The sequence below is a fragment of the Meriones unguiculatus genome, chromosome 21 (assembly GCF_030254825.1).
Source record: "Meriones unguiculatus strain TT.TT164.6M chromosome 21, Bangor_MerUng_6.1, whole genome shotgun sequence".
NCBI lineage: Eukaryota > Metazoa > Chordata > Mammalia > Rodentia > Muridae > Meriones > Meriones unguiculatus.
Genome location: NC_083368.1, coordinates 55,065,721 through 55,087,945, shown reverse-complemented (window position 1 = coordinate 55,087,945; position 22,225 = coordinate 55,065,721). Strand labels below are relative to the sequence as shown.

At 41.3% G+C, this 22,225-nt stretch overlaps 1 protein-coding gene and 1 pseudogene across 7 annotated transcripts in view; one reads left to right on the top strand and one right to left on the bottom strand.

Annotated features, from left to right (window-relative positions):
• Window positions 1–22,225, top strand: part of Grm8 (glutamate metabotropic receptor 8) — an 809,809-nt gene that overhangs the window by 437,776 nt on the left and 349,808 nt on the right. The window lies entirely within an intron of this gene.
• On the bottom strand, window positions 3,924–4,024 carry LOC132649820 (small nucleolar RNA SNORA17; annotated as a pseudogene).

Below are 22,225 nucleotides of genomic sequence, written 5' to 3'. Positions count from 1 at the left end.
TTTGTCTGTGAGGCTTTGAAAAACTTGACTTGCTGTAAACTTACTATGGTTTGGAAAATAAAGTGTGGCTCGATGAAGGAAAAGAAGAGAACATCTAATTATATAACCATATAACTATATGTAATGAACATACATTGCTTTCTCTTACCGTTTTCAAAGTATAGTTGACTCATCTCCATGAAATTAAGTCTTTTCATTGAGGTGAATTATTGACCCATAAAAACAGAAATGATCAAACGACCTCCCTTTACCCAGTCTCCTCAACTGTCTGCTCTAAAAAATCAATCGCTCAGAGCTGAGGATGGTGAGAGTGGCCCAGACCTGCTCGGAGGATGATGAATGGGGTGAGAGGAGTTTTCGTCAACGTGCAAACTCTAGAATATCTTCTGAGTTCACCGGGATCTGCCCATCGATAATTCTCAGTACATTAACTGAGCTTTAGAAACAAATCAGATAGGCAAGACCCTATCATAATTTCTGAGGTAACTGAAGACTATTTTGAAAATATTTAAAAGATATTTACAACATTGAGTAGCTGAATTCTAATGAGTATTTCTCATGATAACATTTTATTGTAATTCTCCTTACTATAAAAAATAATTAAATTGTAATTGTAAATTGAATGGCTTATATGTTTGAAATTAAAATAACAAAAAATTGTGGTTAAAAACTCACAAAAGCTGAGAAAGGTCTATATTTTAATTAAAATTTCTTTTGGCAATTTTATACATTTGTATAATGAATTCTAACTTCCCTCAATCCTAGCTCTCTTATTTAGTCTTCCTACTGCGTCAACCCCTCTCCACCCTCCAAATCTCCTTTTACAGTCACCATGTTTTATTTTGCCCTGTGAGCACCTGTGTTTAACCAGGGACATCTGTGTAACTGTGGGGTTAGAGCTATCCAGTGGAGCCTAGTAGGCTCACCAGTGGGTCCACAACTGAAGACAATGACTTCCGGTCTCACAGAATCTACTAGAAGCCAGTTGTTCATGAGAGATTAACATGACCCCATGAGTCCCTCCCCCGTCCATGACGTATTGTTGATAGGGCCAGTCTTGCGCTATACACCGTTTTTCGAGTTTAGGATTGCACCGGCTGTTTTCATGCCCAGAAGACAGAATTTTGTACACTCTCTCCATGTTTTTCTCTCATGTTATTTAGACCACCTTTTCTGCAGTGTATCTAGAACATAAGGCATGGGAGAGTTGTGTGAATGTCTTGTTCGGGTCTGAATGCTCAATCATCATTTCTCAGCACGTTGGGCAGCCATAAGTTTCTATCTTCTCTGCCACTCACTGGAAAGAGAGGATTCTAGAGAAGCAATTTTTAGGGTATAAACAAGTATTCAAAAGGCAGATTGACACTATGTTAGTTTAACTAAGCAGTGGTCTTTGGCGATCCTTGTTCCTCTCCAGCTGTGTGTTTTCCATCAGGCTTATGATGTGAGGCACAGATCCCCTCCAGTGGAGTGAGTCTCAAGCACCCTCAGTGAGTGGTTGGGTGCCCTCTTAACAGTTGTGCCACGATTGCACCTTGGGACAGCAGTCTGCCTGGCAGATTGATGTTATAGTTCATAGGCTTCATGGCTCAGTAAGACCTGACTGCCCTCCCTGCCCCCAGCAGCCAGAGTAGCACCTTCTGGTGTTAGGAAAGCTGGCCACGAGGGAGGAAGTTTCAAGGTTTAATTCCAGCCCGATTTCTCTGTCTCTTGTAACCAAGATGTGTAGTGTCTTCAACACTAGCCTCACTATCCACCGATAGCGTCTCCCCAGTTCTGCTGGGTAACCGAGCGTCCTGACAAGCTGCACTGCTGACAAGTACTGCGTCATTCTGTGGGACATTGGTGTCTGTTTCGCCGAAAGCTCACGTGTGAGAGAACCCCTTGTTTGGTACCAGGGATTTTGTTTCAGGAAGAGCAGTAATTAGAAACAAAATGTGCTTCTCCTCCATGTTATTTTCCTTATAAAAATATACAGGTAATTACTAACCATTCATTTTTATAAGCACCATTCAAGGAAAAGTAAAAATGAAAAAAAAAGAGTTCATAAATGTATATAAACATGTGAGTATTTAAAATTCAGGGTTGAACTTTTGTCCATTTAGTAGATCAAAAGCACAGAAGAATATATAGATGGGATCGAGCAATTATTCCTTTTTACTTTTGGTTGGCTCTTTGTGAATTTCACATCATGCACTCCAATCCTACTCATCTTCCTCTCCCCCGGTACCCAGCCCCACCCGTGAGACCTGGCCCCAACAGAGGAAAAACTGTAGAAGCTGTGGTGTGTCACAGGATGTCTCACAGTGCACCCTTCTGTCCACAGTTCTTTGCTTTGAAGTATTCACTGTGATGAATCATTGTTCTGGTATGAGATTTTTGGTTTCTGCTACTATACCAATATGAGAACCTCACCAGGACTCCTCTAAGTTATCCTGGTGTTGCCCTGTGTCATGGAGATCTTGCAGCTTTGGATCTGTAGGATCGGCACTTTCCTACACTCCAGCAGTTCACAGATGGGGTAGATGTTGGGATGGACCAATTCAAAGCCCTGGATCTGGGCCTGAGAGGTATCTGAGCTGGTCAGCCCATCTCCCCCACTCCACCCTTGGGCCAGCTCACCAGCAACCCCTGCAACCAGGGCCAGCTCTATTCTGCTGCCCAGCTGAAGAGTAAGGCCCACTCTCCCAAGAGTTGCAGCCAGTAAAGGGCGTCACCAGTTCTCCCACTCACATGAACCCCAGAGCCAGCTCTCCCACCTGCCATAGGTTGCAAGGAATGAGGAGGGGAGAAGGGAGTCTCTCCCTCTTCCATATTACCACACAGCAGACAAGAGTGGGCTGGTCGGCAACCCACTTCCCTCCCAACCTGGGCCGGTTCTACTATGCTGCCCAGCAGAGAGAGTGGCAGGGCCTTCTGTCCCAAGGGCAGCAGCTGGTGACAAGACAGGACCAGCTCTCCTGCTTTCATGATTACAGGGCCACGCCCCCAACCTGTGGCAGGTGGTGAGGAGCAAGGTGAGGGTGTGCCTCTCCCTCATCTACGTCACCACATGGTTACCACATGGGAGACAAGTGGAGGGACCAGCTCCCCAGCGCTCAAATCATTGGGCTGCTCACCCGTAATTCCCAGAATGTTCAGGCAGCTCTCTGAGTGAGTTCTACAGCTGGCTAGTGGCAAGGTCAGCTACCTTGCTCACATGCTTCAGGGCCAGCTCTTCCACAATGCCTAGGTTTAGGGTGGGGCCATTTCTACAAAGCCCTTAGACATGTACATGCCCCAGACTAAGGATATCAGCTGGCCTTTGATGGTAAAAGACCCCTCCTGCCCCAGGGCCATGGAACCAGATGTGGCCCCAGGTAGCAGCACAGGCCAGGACCTCACCATGGTCCCAGGTGGCATCACCGGCTACTCACATCAAGCTGTTCTTCACTATCCTCACATCTCCCCTTCTGCCTCTCTTTATGGTGCCCACATCCTCCTGTTTCTCTTTCTCTCCCATTTCTCCGTTACCTACTTCTTCCTCTTAGTGGCACCCAGGTCTCAGAGTGTCCGGGGTTGTCTCAGGAGTGCTATGCCCCCGCTTGTGCATTATGGCACTGGGCAGTAATCATCTCCTGCGTCATCTGCTCCTCCATCTCAAGGCTTGGGTAATGCTGGATGGACTGGCGGTCATCTCAGGCTGGCTCCCTGTCTGGACACCATGTCGCCAGTCTGGCTTGTTCCTTGCTAGACCCTATCCTGTGCTCGCCCCCCCTTCACCCCATGTGAGGGTCATCTGTCTCTGGTTCACTCTATCTTGGGGCCCGTGGTACCAGGCCGAGTTCCTCTAATCTCCACCTTGCTCCTTGTCCTAAGAGCCTGCCCAGGCCTGCCTGGTGCCTGTCTGGTGAGAATCTCGAGCTGAGCTTGCTTTTTTCAGAGATGTCAGAACTCTGAGTACAGACACCGTCTCTCTCTCCTCTCTGCCACCTACTGATGCAAGTGACCCGGCAGCTACACCTGCAACACCTCTAGAGGCAGGGTACTGGGAAATTTTTAAGGGGAAATATGGTATTTTGACTAGATTTTGAAAAAGTTATTTAAAATGTATCTGATGGAATGTTGACTGTGAGAAAGATGTAAAAACAGCAAGACACAATTATCATCAAAAATTTTTAAACATAGAAAATGTTACCCTCCACCCCCAACTCCCCATCATCATCATCATCATCATCATCATCATCATCGATGTTTATTGGTCACTTATGTGCCAGACAATAGGATAAGAATGTCCGTATATTATCACACTTAATGATTATGCTACATTGATATAGGTAATTGTATTGCTGTCATTTCTCAGAAGAGAACTGAAAGTTAGAGGTATTAATTAATTTTCCAAGCTTTGACCTATAATGAATGGCAGAGCTAGTAGTTCCTACATTGTGCATTTCCTACATTACTAAAAGACTTGGTAGAATTTATTGTGTTTACTTGCTTGTAGACAACAAGAATACGTGTGGAATTAACATCACCCACATTAACAGAGTTTATTCAGTGCTTTCACAGCTACCATCAGGAACAATTTTCAGAAATTTGAAGACAGGCAAAAACTGAGAAAACTGAAGGAAAAAAAAGACTCTGGATTTATTGTGATCAGCTATCGTTGGCATGAGAAGACGTTGAGAGTAGGCTAGCTTAGAGTGGGGAACCTTCGGTTGGATACTATATTGCTTTGTCCATCATGAGTTGGAAGTGGGAAAGGAATAGAACATTGAGTAGAGTTTGCTGAAGAGTTTATGGTCTGCAATCTTACTGTACATATTGCTGGGCTATTTTCCACTTATGGATTCTTTCCTCCCCCTTTTGGGTTATTTTGTCATTTGTAAGTGGCAAATTCTTAGGGGACGAGAGAGCAAGACCTCACATCTCAGGAACTGCCTAGTTGTTGTCATGGTCCTGTGTCACGAGATCTTAGCTCTTTAACTGTTGTATTATTATTGCTAGCAAATGGAAATGATCACCATCCTCATCATCATCCTCATCATGCAAACACAAACACGGACTAGTGGTCGCTGTAGGAGGATCTGTAGCCAGGAGACTTATTAAGAAATCAGAAACTCTCAGGGCAGGTCACAAGAACAGATCCCAAAGAGTGAAAGGATCACCTTTGTAGTCCAGGCAGCTTTTCTCCCAGGTAAAGTATATAGTCTTTTCTGTCTTTCCTGTTTCATTGATTCATCTAGAGCAAGAAGTATTAGCAGTAGCATGGGTGTCACCAGGGATAACCAGCAGGAAATGTAGAGCAATTAGATTGTCCAGCGACACCTCCAGTGACTCAGGACTTTTACATGCACACCTTTATGGCAACTTCTATTCAAATCAGAGCTATCGTTCGTATGTGTGTGCGTGTGCGTGTGTGCACGTGTGTGTGTATGATTCTTACTGCTGGCACCACTGTTCTGATTGTTCACACAAACAAGGAATCATTCATTCTGTCAGGTAAAATGTCTGAGATGAAAGGTTCATATCTGAGTCAGAATTTCTTGGCTTAATAATTTGAAGATTTGAGAATTCTGTGAAGAATATCTGAGACTATTATTCTCAAACTACTCTAGGCTTTATTTTTAAAATGAACAGGACCAGATATTTTGGTCATAACAAAAGCCATGACTAAAAGGGTCAGTATGAGAGTCTTGGGGGAAAATCAGTCATGGTACCGTTGGCAACACTGTGTCATGGAAGCCAAGGGTTATATTTTAATTCTTATTATTCTCTGCCAAGGATCAAGTAATTGGCCATTGTACAGTAACTATTATCGACCATGTTTAGAATTATCTTGGATCTGATTACTAGGAGGTAATAATTGCTTCCTTAGTCTGAGTGAGAGGAAATTTTGGTAAGACATGGGCTGGATTGTTTGCAGTGGCTATGGCATCCACTCTAAATCTCTGTGACGCCATTTAATGAGACTAACGTTCCTCACGCTTATCAGAGGATTTGGTTACATGTTACTTATAGAGCAGTCTCCAAGGTGGAGGGTAGCAGCTATTGTTTAGGAGGATCTAGGAATGATGCAAGACTGTGTATTCCTTTATGTAACAAAGTATAAAGAGGTATAAACTGTTTATAACAAAGTCTATAGAAAATGTAAAGACTAATTAAAAAACAAAACAGAAGGGACCAACTAAGTGAATAAAATCAATTCAACCAGAAATTAGGACTTTTGGTTAACGTTAACTGGACAGAAACTACCTATTTTCTGAGGCATCTCCATTTTACTCTTGGAATGTGGCTTTTTCTATACTAGATACTTTCCAATTACTGTGGTAAGCATCACGACAAGAAGAAACTTGGGGAGAGAAGGGGCTATTTCATCTTCTAGCTCTCAGGTCATAGTCCACCCTTGAAGGAAGGGAGGCAGGAACCTGAGCAGAAACCTTGGAGGAATGACTTGCTTCCATGCTGTGCTCAGACTGCTTTCTTGTACCACCCAGGACCACCTCCCCAGGGGCGACACTGCCCACAATGAGCTGTTTCGCCGCAAAAACCGAAAAAGAATATTTCTCACGGATTTGCCTACAGGCAGTCTGGACGGAGGCATTTTCCCATCGCAATTCCTCTTCCCAGATATCTCTAGCTTGAGTCAAGCTGGCAAACCAACAAAACAACAACAAAAATACAACAAACAAACAAACAAACAGACACCATCACCACCACCATCACCCACCCCCCCCAACAAAAGCAACCAGGGTAGTTACTATCAAGTAATGCTGGGTCAGGGTTTGCATTTGGTGTGAATACAGAAAGTTCCCCAATCTAGAAAAGATCTTTGTGGAATGTCCCTTTTTCTGGGAGGTGCAGGGGGACAGCCAGACCGCTCTGGCAGGGAATAGTAATGTGGGAAAGTAAGAAAAAACACCGACCCAAGAATGGTTGGCTAAAATTATTACCATTGTTATTAACAATAATAATGACGATAACAATATTTGCTTACAGTCTATAGAAGTATCTGCATTGCATGAGGAGCCATGAGGTCAAATCAGTGTTCTGGGGACATTGTGCAGTTTAGCATCTGTAACTGCTGTTGAGGTGAGGAGTTAAACCTTTAGAGCAGGAGTAAGTGGGGCAGGATAAGATTGCAGTGGGCGATGGGTTTTTACATTTCTCCTGAACTGAACTTCAAGCTCGCATTGTCTGGATCACATGTGCACAGACACTTAAATGGACTTTTTGTAGTGGTGGATACCTAAGCAATGCAGCTTTCAGGAGCCATCTTGGCCTGCAGATGTAACTTTTTTAAGTGTTCATAAGACCCTAGGTTTGAGCACTAGCTCAAAGGCAAAAGCAACAAATAAAACAAATGGAAACTGTAAATAAAAAACCTGCCTGTGATCCTGGGAAACTTATTCGTGGTGGCCTCTAGGAGGGCATCTTACGCTTAGTCAGTTCTTAGTCAGTTCACAATGTGCTAACAGGAAAACTCTGCCTCTGCAAAACCCAACGATACTTTAAATTGTCGTTTTCTTAGGGAAACAAGTTTGAATAATCTTTAACAGGAAGTATCTTCCCCTTTATCATCAAGGTACACCCTATGTGATAGGCTGACTTGGCAGAGTTATAATTTGTCTTTTGAGATGTTATATGTCTTTTTTCACTAAAGTAAAACCTTCAACAGATCTCAGTGCCCTCTGAACAGAAAAGAATATCATCTCCAACACTGTAGAGAAATGGGATCAGAGAGAGGTTTATACACCTGAATGTTTATGTGGGAACCTCAGAAAAATGAGAGGTTTTAGCAAACACCAAAGATCTGATTTCAGGAGTACTGCTATCTTCACCAGAGGGAGGTAGAAAGATGATAGCTTCACATACTTCAGAACCCTAAAAAAGAGCAAAACAAAGATCTGCTGGAGTTTGGCAAATAGTTTCATTTGGAAATGGAAGATGTTATTTGAGCTAGCTACTATAGGAAAGGGATGGTAGCATTTGTTGATGGACCTAACATATTGAAAAAAGTATATCAGTATCTTACTCGCTAGCTTTCTTTTTTGGCAGCATGAAGATATTTATAATAGGCTAGCACAGGGTAAAGGAAGTCCTTTACTTATAAAGCTTTTATCATAGAATGAAGTTCATGATTTGTTTCTGCCTTCAAAGGATTTTAGAAAAGTATTTGGTTGGATCTACCTCAATTTTAATAGATTCTTTTCCTGGTATTGTGTGTGTGTGTGTGTGTGTGTGTGTGTGTGTGTGTGTGTGTTTTCAGTGAAAACTATAGCACATAGAATATAGAGCCGAGCTTGGGATAACAGATTAGTAACCATTAATGACCACATCCTGTTCTCTAGAGCTGTGAATATGTTATAATCCACAGCAAGAAGACTTCCTGTTTAGAGGTAGACTTAAGGTTGATGATCAGCTGGCCAGGAGAGCAAGATAATTATTTGAGATCCGCAGTGTTGGCGATGGTGGGGAGTCAACGTGATCACACCATTCTGAGGAAAGAAGAAAGTTAGAGTTAGGCATTTCAAGAAACCTCACTGAACATTTAGAAGGTTGAGTGAGGGGCCGCAATAGAACACGTGGGACTGCTCAGGCAAAGCTTGAAAAGGGCGTGTCTCCCTTCCAACCCCATTGAATCTGTAGGACGACTGCTCCAGTGACGCCTCAGCTTCAGCACAAGGAGGAGTGTTTTGACTCCAAGGCTCTAGTTCTGTAGAAGGACTGACATGTGTCCCATGAAGCCATTACATCCGTGGCAACTTGTTCTAGGATCCACTTGAAAACAGCCCATGCCTCTGGGTGCTTCTCTGAGGAACATGAACTGCTATGGGAATCAAGTTCCAGGAGAGAATCAGCAGGGCTGTGCATAGAGGAGTCCTCCCCGCTTTGAGTGTGACATCACAACTTCCTCTGCAGAGTCTTTTCGTTTTAAAGAATCAGGCTGTGAGGAAAGAGGCATCTCAGGGGTTACAGTTCAAGTTCACCACCAATATGGTGTGTTTACTTTCAGGAAGAGGTGGGACAAAGGTGGAAGAGGTCCCTAGAGGGAGAGCAGCTGTCGTCCGGCTGGGGCTGGCCATCTAGATTACCGTATATTCATCTCCAGTGCTTAAGGCAGGGCACTGACTGCTTCTCCCTCCTCAGAGCACACTCAAAGGTCAAATTGAAGAATTTTTTTTCTTGGATCTGGCATTTCTTCTGTAGGACGGGATAATCTTTTCTGTTTTCAGCGTCTCTTCTGTTACTGTGAAAAGTACCTTGTCAGAAAACGGTCATTCGTGACGGTGTCTGTTTGAGCTGCTGTGCTCAACATTTATTTAGGTCCTTGACTTATTTTTGTTCAAAAGTCTTTTCTAAATGCCACATGGGGATCATTCAATGCCACTTCCCCCTTCTAATTTTTGTCTCAAAATGTCTCTCCAATTTCATGAGTAAGTTCATTGACAGAATTAGAAAGGCTGCTACTGCCTTCTTTAATTCCCAACTGTTGCAAAAAGGAATTTTCTGATCTCTCCTGAAAAATACCCTGTAGGTTTTTTCCAATTTGCATGATTGATAAGCCTTTCAACTTTATTGGCAGGTAGAGGTTTTTGTCCCACATTTTTATAATCTTTTCATCTTCATCTTTGTTGTCAAAAGAGAAACTTGAAAGGTCTTTATATGAGTAGTCCAATGAATATTTGACACTTAGAGTTAGGGTTTGAGGATCGATCTAACATTTTTCCAAGTTGAGACAGAGTAATTCCAAAATTTTATATGTGTGCCTGATGGCCTTTTCTGTATTCTGAAAAGTCTCTAAGGACAGCTTTTAGGTTGGCTCATAGCTGAGGTGAAATTCGAGAGCTGGCTATTTCCTTGAGTCTAGGGAGCGGCAACTGACATTTTAGAATTTGCTCCTAACAATCATTTGGAAAACTGATTAGACTGATAGACAAAGAGAAAGGGAGTGAGGGAGTGACAAGGCTGGAGTGATAGGAATAAAGAAGGAAGACCAAAAGCTAAGGAAGCCTGTGAGACATAAGGAAGGGAAACAGCAGCTGAGGACCTAGCATTTTGTTGTCAGATGCCCCTTAGCTTTGGTCCAAGGATCTTTCTGGAGTAATTGTTAAAATGAGATTTACAACTAAAGCCCTTCCGCTGTACATCAAGAAGACACTGTTCTCTATGTTAGGCTTGAGAAATCTTTCTCTCTTGTTCTTTAGTCTCCTCAGATGAGCAGATTTTTCTTAAGCAACATGTTCCTCAGAGTGACTTTTGAAGACTCGTATTTTCTTTGGGTGGTAGGGGTGGGGCTTCTGCCATTTAGAATGCTGTACTGGGAATTTTCTTTGAGATGGTGCTTAGAAGCAGCCGTGGTTTTTCTTAATGATCCCATGACACCAGATGATTGCTCAAGTGAGATGCTCCTGTAGAAACTCCATGTATCAGGCCTCCAACTAGTCAGCTGCCTACAGATGCGGATAATGAACAGTGCCTGCTGGGCAGAACACAAATATGCCTCTGGATCAAAGGTAAGCTCTCAGGACAAACTTGAAATAGACATAATCAATCATTCAGTTTTATTGGTGAGCCAAAACAATGCTTGTACAAATGAATGTAGGTCTGTCAGAAACAGAGAAGTCATTAGCTTGAGGCTGGATAGAGCAAAAGGCTCGCAGGACCTGGAATCGTACCTGTGGTTGTGCCTCCCATTTCTTAGAACACTTTTAGATGACACAACACAAATATAACCACAAAGAAAGAAAGAAAGAAAGAAAGAAAGAAAGAAAGAAAGAAAGAAAGAAGGATGAATAGAAGTAATGAGCTAGGGGTGTCAAACCAATAGAATCTAAAACAAGACTTCCACACAAAAATGACAATAAATAGCCAAGGTACTCCGTGAAGAGCTGTGTTGACTTACACATTGATATGGAGAAAAAAGTCAAAAGCAGTAAAGCATGGGGTGTTTCCTTGTATCCCACACTTAGTGGAAACTTGTAGGCAATAGAGAGAAATGCAGAACGCATCCCAAAGAAACCCTCAGAATACTGGGAGTAACAACGACTATTAAAATGAGATCACACAGAGGTATTTATTCAGAGTTTGTCTCTGCAAAAAGAATTGGCCACTATCACTTTCACTTATCAGAGACTAAAATCTGCAGGTAAATGGGACTTAATGCAATTGATAGATGGGTGGATGGATGATTAGATGTATGATTAATCCACATAGGTTCCAACTAGACATTGTCTCAGAGATGCCAAAGATAGAGGAGAGGTATCTCATGTGACTGGTTGGGAAACATATTTTGTCTTATCTGATTGGTCCTGATATGGAGGCAGAGAGAGAGAGAGCAGATAAGGAAGCTGAAGCTCATTCATCTGGGTTGAGTTTTTATCTTCTTTGGGTGATTCTTTCAGAAATTATGGTTTGACTTCCTAGGCTGATTATGGTGGGGGTTGTGGACAATAATTCTATTGTCTTTCATATGATGCCTTTTGGGGTTTGGCAATACTTAGCCATTTAGAAATGTAGCCTTCTTGGTTGGAGAAACAGTCTCAGAAAAGACTCCTGTGCCTAGATATATTTGGTGCTTGTGGTGCTCCTGACCTCTCCAGGTCATACTAACTCCCCCTTCTTTCATATGATTCCCTGCACTCTGCCCAAGGCTCCAACCAAGGACCATGCATGGAGATAACCTAGAACCTCTGCTCGTGTGTAGCCCATGGCAGTTCAGTATCCAAGTGGGTTCCCTAGTAAGGGGAACAGGGATTGTCTCTGACATGAACTCAATGGCTGGCTCTTTGACACCCCCCACACACACACCCTGATTGAGGAGCAGCCTTGCTAGGCCACAGAGGAGGACATTGCAGCCAGTCCTGAAGAGACCAGATAAGCTATGGTCAGAGGGAAGGGGAGGAGGACCTCCCCTATCAGTGGACTTAGAGAGGGGCAGTGATGAGATGAGGAAGGGAGGGTAGGATTGGGAGGGAACGAGGGAGGGGCTACAGCTGGGATACAAAGTAAACAAACTAACTAATATGAAAAATATATAAATTTAATTAAAAAAATGTGAGCTGGTGGAAGGAGAGTATAAGAATTGATTCTGATAGACTATGAAATTGTGAGAAACTACAGTTTGGACAAGGAATTATCCCTGTCACTTTCTTGTTTACTTATGGTGGAGAAAGCACTCCTGCTATAATAATTTATAACAGAGCAAGCTAGAGAGTAGTAAGGTTCAAGAAGAACTACTATTATTAAAAGACTTCAATACAGGCAGAATAGACCTTCATGTAAACTAGACCCACTTGATACTATGTCCTCTCTCTTTTAAACACTCAGAGGCAATTTTGCCAACACAGCAGAGATGTGTGCTCCAACCCCAAGGAAGGACGATGATAATTTCCACTTGGGTACCGAAGGCTAAGCTTATAAAACACAACAGAATATCCACAGCCAGGATACCATGCAAGCGTCTCTGTCCAATGGACTTTGAAGTGGAATTATAACTTGTTCCTCTTTGAATTGTAACTGTGAGGTAGCAGAAGGGTGGGGAGAGAAGGGAGTAGAAGAGAGAGAAGGGAGGGAATCTACAAGCTGGGTCTTTCACCTAGAACATTCTGAGATCAATAGGTTAACGACATGTTTCCTTCAAAGGACTTACTAATCTGAGAACTATAACAAGATGATAGACTAAGAGAAATGGCTGTAACGTGGAAGAGTTGAAAGGGAAAAAATGATTGTGACCAGTTGTTTTAATAAGTCTATGTTACGTTCAGAAAGATAACTAAAATAAGTGACCTTGTGAAATAAGGTATTTCCTTAAGATAGCAGCTATATCCGGGTGATAGTGAGAGGGTGGTCACTACCCCGCCTGCATACACACTACTCTTCTGAAGAACAGGCCAACGGGATCCAAAAGCAATGAGAGACATGCCTGAAAAGGCACAGAGCAAGGGAGAAACAGTTTGGAGAGGAGACTGAATTCAGTTGTAAAGGGAAACCCAGTTTCTTTCCTGAATCCTTTACGATTAGGAAAGGAAGTTATAGTAAGACAACAAGCCTCCATTTTTAAATTTTTCACCTTTCAGAGGTGAAGATGATCAGCCAGGAGCACATTATACAGTCAGTGATGGTAACGAGCATCATTAAGAGTGTGCTTTGGGCCAAGCACTGTAAGGTTTACACTTAGCACTTTGAACATTTGCTCTTTCATTTAGCTCTTCCAGGCAGGTGTTACCATTCTTTTCCTGATAAGGGCACTTAGATGTAACAAGATTAAATAATTTGCCTAAGTAAGTGGTGAGTAGTTTAAGACCATTGTTATTTTGACATCGAGGCCAGAGCTCTTGACCACTGCTGTAAACACCTCTACTTAGAGATGATTAAGGACACAAGTTCAATTGCTTGTAAGGATCATAGAACAATACTTAAAAATTCATAATAATTTGAGTAGGCAGAACTGGAAGAAACGAGACATGTAATCTCTGGGGATGTAGATAGCTATAAACTGTAAAAGTAATTGTGGAGTAGTTGATTGATATCGGAAAATGAGACTGCCAAAATACCTATAGATGTTTAACCAATTTGATCTGTATTAGGGATACATTTATTTATTTCTTCTTCCATATTAAATTCTGGAGGCTTCATCGTTTTGCACTTAGATAGAAATGAACTCCGTGTGCAGGGAGCACAGACATGGACCAGCCAGTATTTCAAGTCTAGTTGAAGGGTCTGATGACATTGCTCAACAAGGCAACGTTGCCATCTGCTGGTAGCTTCTTTGAATTGCAGACACAAGGTTCCAGAGTCCTTGCTATTTAAGCAAATGGTGGCTTAGGGATGGGTTCTTAGATGGAGAAGGGCACATCAAATACTTAGAAGGAAAACCCAAGATGATTTTGAATCTTACATGGACCAAAAAAATTTACCACTTTATTCAAAGAGGGATTTTTACTCAATTTCCATTTTGGAACTTATCCAGTTGGCTTGCCTTTGTGAAATCTGACTGGATCGCTCTTTCAAGGTCAAAATTTGCCAAGATTTTGGTATTTATGGCTGCTCACCAGAATCATGCCTCACTGCCTGTTAGTTGAGCTCACATGATACTATGACTCTGGGAATGGAAATCTTATTTGAAGCAGGAAGCCATGATAGTTTAGTCACTGCACTTTCCTCCTCCTCCTCCTCCTCCTCCTCCTCCTCTTCTTCCTCTTCCCCTCGTCCTTCTCCTTCTTCTAAATTTGTGGCTTCACTTTGGTTTCTCTCACACTCTTGTGAAAATGTTACCTAGGCTGCAGCTGAGGATGTATGTAGACGTGGTTAGGAGGGCCACGCTAGTGTATAAATAAGTATTCTGCTCGTGTTTATGAAAATGCTGGCCAAAAAAAAAAGTTTTCATAATATGTTCTTCAGACTTGTATATGCTGTTGCAAGTGTTGGGAGTTCCTTCCTTTAAATATCATGTTCTGAATATAAGCCTTCATAGTCACATACTTAGTTTACTCAAATAAGCCAGATATAGGAAGGCCATGGCTTTCTCAAATACAGAATCTCAGTTTTCTGTACCCATAGAACAGAGCTCAGAGCGATGGTTCCTAGAGGATGAGTCACAAGACAACGTCACTCATCCAGTGATGAAAAACTCCAGTTAGACAGCAGGAATGGGTTCAAGAGATCAATTTCATCTCATGACATTGATAATGATATATCTTGTGCTTAACATTTGACAAATGAATGCATATTAAGTGTGATAACCTTAAAAATGTGTGTAGTAAATTCAACAATATAGTGATTTGTCCACTCAATGATTTATATGAGCTTAAAACATACTATATGTCATATAGATTTAATATTTATTTATTAAAACTTCTCCTGACATAACGAAAACAGCCATCACTCTTTTTTTTTTTTCTGTCTTATATGACACTATTGTCCCAGCATGTCTGACATTAGCTAGATTAAACCATTAGGTAAGTCTCAAGCTGAGCCTAGCTCCTGTGGATGTTCAGCTCCTTGTCTTTTCTCGGAGAGTTAAGGTAGACCAAGCAATGGAAGGAATACAACTCCGTACAATTATGTAACAATGTATCTTATTATATTTTCTTGGATAGTTGAGGAAGTATCCAAGACCAAGCAATAGAATGAAACCCAGCAATAAAATGATGTAGCAATGCATCTTACCTTTTATCCAGTTGTAAGCGGTCCCTGTGCAGGGACCGGGCCAGAAAGCCAGCTTTGGAAGAGGAGCCCTTTGGAATATGTTGTGTATCTGCCCTCACTTACCTTCTTCCGTTCCAAGTTAGAATTGTTTAATTTTAATTCTATCACCAAGTGTTTTAGTAATGGATATATACAGGACACTATATAATACTGCTGACACGTAAGTAAAAATCTATCACAGTGTATCCACATAAGTGATGTTGAGAATTTGTGTCCTCCATGAATAAATGTGTATCATTGTTTTCATTCTACACAAGCTAAATGTAAACATTTTTGCATATTCACCTCCTTTCTTTCTAGTGTGGTATAAAATGCCATGAATGTTCATTAAAGTCATAATTCTATATCTACATCACAATGTTTTAGGGTTGTAGAGTATTCCACATGTTTTCTACTTCTGATTGCTTTAATAAACAGTGGCTTTATATTTAATTAACATACTTTAAAAATTTTTTTAATTAACATACTTTTAAAAAGTAGCATTGCTTGGTAAAGCTTATATGCATTTTATAGCACATTTAGTAAATACTGACAAATAATTATGCAGAATACAGAATTATGTTTACTACCACTGTCAGGAAATGGAATACCAATAGATGAAAAATTAAAGCCTGGCTATAATTTGTTTTTGCTTGATGTGAATGAAGCTAAGATCTTCAAATCGCCATTGGTTGACAGTGGTTCTTATTTTCTCGGTAACCCCTTTATACATTTTGCCCATTACTTTTTAATATTTATTCCAAATATTCCTTTTTCTTTACTTTGGACAGCTATGTTTTTATATAATATGTTTTTGTGTATCATATATATCATATATGTTTTTGTATATATATATGATATATGTGTATCATATATATATACACACACACACGCATATATATACATATATGTATATTACCTTCAGGGCTTTTTTAGCTTTGATATAGTCACCATATGATTTTTTTCATTTCATGTTTTGTAATTTTATCAGTTAAATATGTCAATCATCCTTCTTAACGTTTCTAACTTTAGCAGAAATGTTCCCATATAAAATGTTCCCATCAGACTAATATCACCATTCTGTTTTCTTTTAAGTAGTTTGCATTTAAAAAATAAAGATTGCTATTTATTTAGAATTTGCTTTGGTGAATATGATCAAAAGGAATTAAATCTTCTACAAGATCATTGGCTGGGACATGACAAGCTCATAGAGTGCTGGCTTTACTTTTCATGTCTTTGCTTTGCTCGGAACACTGGTGGGATGGGCATCAGGTCCAGGGCCAGATCAAATGCCGTCAGCCCGCGGTGAGAGGACAGAGTGCTCTCACTGCCTAGTGCTTCACATTTCGCGGCATCACATGCAAAGAATATGGTGTCACTGCACTTAGAAATTTTTAAATGAAAAAATAAGGATGAAACACGCCAAAGGCTGGACATTTGTAGCAGGAAAGCAAGCAGGAAGCCTGCCTAGTGGGCCGACGAGGGACTTTGATAGGGAATCCAGACTGCCTTCAGCAGACTCTGATGGATGAGAAAGGCTGGTCACCTTCCCGGGTCGGTACAAAGCAACGCATTAGGTTAGGATGAGAGACGTAGAGATTACGGTCTTTTCTTTTCGTCACCATAAAGTAATTTACCAAGGAGAGATACTTTTAGCACCATTAGTCATCATTATTGTCACTGTTCCCATCCGTCCAAGGGGAAAAAATTTTAAAGGATGGAGCTTATGTTGAGGGCAATTATATCATTGAACTTGGGACATTGTCTGACTTTATAAACTTGGGTGAGTTTTCCAAGTCCATCCCGTTAGGCTGGCTTTCAGTGGGGCCTGGTGGCATCAGTCTGTAGTCTGAGAACTTGGGAGGTAGAGGCAGCCTGATCTGGAACTCAAGGCTATCCCCAGTAACATAAGGAGTCTGTGGCCAGCCTGGACTCCGTGAGCACTGTCTCAGAAAGAAGGCAGGCTGTGTCACCATTCCTTTTCCTGCTCTAGTTTCTTTGACTTTGGGAGCCATGTCCAGGTTCTACAACTTGAGGCTGTTTCACGACAAGTCCAGGTCTTTTCATATTCTTAAATGTCCTAAAGAGGATATAAAATCCCAACTGAGATGGACCAGATTGGAAAGGGAGAGGACACAGATAACAAAGTGTTGTTATTAGTAGCAACTTTTTATATTAATAACCACATTTATGGAATAACTGCTCTATGCTGTGTGGTTTCATTGTTCCACTGGTCATATTTTTCTAGAGCCTGGACAGTTTTCATCCCCTTGATAATTCTGAGGAACCTCTGTGACATATGTGATCAGTTACTGACTGGAATCCCCTATGTTATATGAATGTACCAGAGGGGTATTTGATATCCAGTCCCTTCCATGTTTCTGTGGCACACTGTGAATCAAAATGGTTGTTGAAAGTTGGTCTGGCCAAATCTCCTTCCACATAATCATGTCTAGGCTTTGTTCACCTCTTTTAACTGAATGCCGCTTGCATCTTCATTGCATCAGTGTTTGAAAACCACTGCTTGATGCTTTCGGTCCCTTCCTTGACTCATCTGGGATGTAAACTGTAAACAGGGACTCCTGAGCTCAACCTCAGCTTCCACGACAAGGGGATTCAAATACACACAGAGGTGCTGTTTCTCCAAAACTGGTGTGTGTGAGGACCTGACGAGAGCCTGTGTGAATGCAGACTGTTATTCAGGTGGTCTGGGTGGCTTGTGGCCACCCACATTTCTTCAGGTTCCTAGATAATGTTGGGGCAGTTAGTTCATGGGCCACATTTGGTCAGGAGCTCAAGTGTCTCATCTAGGTATTAAAACAGTTCAGTCCTCCTGTACTTGAGGTCCCTCTTGAACTCCACATGGCCCTTCCAGGTCCCTATTTAATTTGTTTGAAGCAGGCACGTGGTCTCTGGAGTATTCCCCGTATTGCTCTGCAGGCCTTGCCTCTGTAATGCCACTTGTCCTCACCATCACCACCATCTTCCTGATTCTAGGGCAATCTTCCCAGGTCACCTCACAGGCAAGGCTTTCCCAACAGCCCAACCCTCTGCAGCTCCTGCTCTCTGACCTGCTGTATGACTTTGGTCATCCACCTTTGGTGAGGCTGTGTGGCAGAAAGCTCTCTGATTTGACCCCTGTAATAGGAGCTGACCAGGGGAATAGTCATGTTACAGTAAACCTTCTCAGTTTCTCCATGTATTTTCTACACGTGCTTTATTAGGAAGGGGCTGAAGTTGGCCTGTACTCAACACAGCCCTATTTCAAATCCAGAGCTGTCTCTGTGTCTATTGATGTATTTATTGGATGTTGCCTCTTCACAACTCTATAATTATTGGCAAACTGCACTCAACATTAAAAAAAAAATCCTAAATGTCACCAGGGGAAATATACTGGGGTCGTCATACTCACACCTTCTCTGTTTCCTCAGCTTAAAAGAAATGTTCTGATGTTTATTCTTCTTCTTTGAGTGTCCATCAGAGGGACTTCCCCAATCTGTACCTTCCCTTTCGGGACTATGCTTGGGGTTCTCGTTCTTCTTGGAAAAATGAAAATACTGAAGCCCTCTGCCTCATCTTTAGTTATCCACTTTGATCTGCCATTGCTCATTCTCTCTGTTGTGATGTGCACAACACAATGGAAGAAAATACTTTGAAATATTAATCTTAGTGCAAGCCAACCTAAAGTAGAGTGGACATGCTACCATATAGATTTGGAAAATAATTATGACACTTTAATGGAAAAAATTGGTTGTCATGATGTCATTCGGTTTCTTGTCAAATAAATGTTTTCTTTTTCTACTGTTTCTGGGCATATAACGCCTAAGGAGACAGCCCCAAGTCTTCTCCACCAAATGTTGTTAGCTAGACACATCCCTAATAATAGATTTGTCAAATGTTTTTCTGTCTTTAATCTTAATTTTAATGGGATATAAAAATGTGTCTTTAGGCAGTATCAGGGTTGAGCCAGAAAAATAAGTTTATGTTACTATTTAAAGAAGAAGAGAAGAGACAGGAAATTTTGAGTTCTTTTGTTGTTTGACACATTCTTTGTGCTATTTATGGATTTTCCAATCATATTTTATGTTCTAGCGATAGATTTTATTCAATGATTAGACCTTTCAACATTTCAACCTTTTTTTCCCAAATCTCTTAAGGTCAAAAATCATGACTAAATATGTGCTGAGTGTACTGAAAGTCTTCATCTTCAGAGACTTCGAGTTGGAGCAGTCTTCAGTTCTGTTTCTTGCTAGTTATTGATAAATCTGTAGACTTTGGGCTGTAGACCTGATGAATATATTCATGGGCCGTGGGGCATAGCTTGATATTTAGAGAAGTCCAAAGTGTGTTTTTTCTCATAAAAAAATTAAATTGAGTTGGAAATACTGTACGTGATTAAATATTTTTTTTTTAAAAAAGAAAACAACTTGAGGATACGTACTGTTGGTACTTTTAATTCCAGATTAAATGTAAGAATGGTAAATAACAGATGATGAACTAAAGTCATGTTCTTAGCCTGTGCAGTTTAAGCCACCCTTACTAATGCTAATCACAACACAGAGGAAGTATTTATAAAAATTAAGAGCTTTAGCTGATTGAATTCTAACCTTTATACTGACAGAGAAGCCGGAAGAATTATAAACTGTGGATCTCCCAAGAATTAATGAACTGCAGATCTGATAATAGCTTAGGTTGTGGGCAGACAATTTTCACATTTAATGGTCATTTAATAGTCTGGAGTTCACCTAGAACTTTTTACTTTCAGTAAACACACCGTAATTTTGAAATGTCCAGTGAAACTCTCCTGCATAAGGGGAGAACCCAGGGCTCCCATGTTTCGTGACTTAAACCTAACCAAGCAATCTGTATTTTACTTATTGAACCTGGCAACTGAGGTTTAGTTGCCCTGAGGACAGACATGATAATTTTATAATAAATTTTTTAAATTTGAGACAAATGCCAATATATCCTCAAAGGCATTAGTGGGGATGGTGTTTATTTGTCAATAATAAATCTAATACCAATGTCGTTGATGAGTAACAGGAGAACCTGCTCACACAAAGCCAGGGGACATGCATATCAAGATGTAAATGAGCGTGTTGTGAGGCTCAAATGAACTGGTAACATCTACACGTTCTTAAGCTTGACATAGTTTGCATATATTAATTGTACAAATTCTACAACACAAGGGTTTCATTTGATACCTTCATATTACTTGGGATCAAGAATTTATGGAAGTCATTTAGTCACCCTATTAACATCTCCTTTCCTTCCTGCCTTCTTTCTTTTTGAAAATAATTAATCTACTTTTATATCTTTCTTTAAATTTAATTAATTAATTACAATTTATTCACTTTATACCTCCTCTGCAGCCCTCACCCTAGTCTCCTCCCAGTCCCACCCACCCTCCCTCTTCTCCCCCTATGCCCTTTCCCTAATCCCCTGATAGGGGAGGTTCTCCTCCCCTCCCTCTGACCCTAGCCTATCAGGTCTCATCAGGACTGTGTCTTCCTCTGTGGCCTGGCAAGTCTGCTCCCCCAGGGGGAGGTGATCAGAGAGCCAGCCACTGAATTCATGCCAGAGAAAGCCCCTGCTACCTTATTAGGGAACCCAGTTGGACACTGAGCAGCTAATGGGCTTCCTTTGAACAGGGGTCTAGGCCCTCTCCATGCTTGGTCCTTGGTTGGAATATTGGTCTTTGCAGGATCCCCTGGGCCCAGATATTTTGGCTCTGTTGTTCTTCTTGTGGATCTCCTGTCCCCTCCAGGTCTTTCTGTGTCCCTCTTCTTCCATAAGGATTCCTTCAAGACATAGTATTTGTTTTCTAGGTCTGTCTAGATATATGCATACATTTACATAAATATATCACGTTTTCTTTATTTATTCATTTATGATGGGAAATGAGGCTGATCCTATACTTGACTCTTTTGTCATATGCTGCTTTTTTTTTATGTGTATGCCTGATAGTCTATATCTAGTTTGTTATGATATTTCTATTTGTAGGTTTTGGTGAAATCTCCATATTTATTTCCATAGGTGCTAATATATAGTTGTTCTTCTTTACCACATTCTTGCCTTCATTTGAAGCCTCCATTTACATTAAACTACAATAACAGTTTCAGCCTTTCTATTAATTTATTCATTTTATATCCTGATCATATCCCTCTCCCTGGTCTCCTCCCAGTCCCACCATCCTTCCCCCTTTCATCCCAGTCCCCTAGTCCTGAGAAAGGGGAGCACTCCTTCCTTAACAAGTGACCCCAGGCTATCATGTCTGTTTAGGACTGCCTGCTCATCTTCCTCTGTGGACTGGCAAGGCTTCTTCCCTTGAGGGAGTAATCAAAGAGCAAGCAACAGAGTTCATGTCAGAGACAGCCCCTGCTCCCCTTACTAGGGAACCCCGTGGACACTGAGCTGCCCATGGGCTACATCTGAGCAAGAGACCTGGGTCCTCTCCATGCATGGTCCTTGGTTGGTGTATCAGTCTTTTCAGTCCCCTTCTCCCTGGGGCAAACCCAGGTGTGTTGGCTCTTTTGGTCTTTTTTCTAATTTTTATTTTTTGAGCTCCTGTCCTCTTGGGTCCTTTTATTCCCCTGCCCCATTCCAATAGACTCCCTGCACTCTCCCCACAGTTTGGCTGTGAATCCCAACATCTATTTTGATCCTCTGCTGGGTAGAGTTTTTCAGAGGAAATCTATGGTAGGCTCCCATCCTGTTTCCTCTTTTCAACTGATTCTGATATCTAATCTATTTGCCCTTCTGAATGAGAATTAACATTCTCCCTACGATTCTGCCTGTTACTTAGGTTCTTTAGATCTCTGGATTGTAGTATGATTATCCTGTATTGTATGGCTAATCCTTGTTTATAAGTGAGTTTTTACCATGTATAACTTCCTGGTTCTGGGCTATCTCACTCAAGATGAGCTTTTAAAGATCTATCCATTTGCCTGCAAATTTCATGATGTCCTTGTTTTTAAGAGCTGAATACTATTTCATTGTGTAGACAGTTTTCTTTATCCATTCTTCGACTGAGGGATATCTGGGTTGTTTCCAGTTT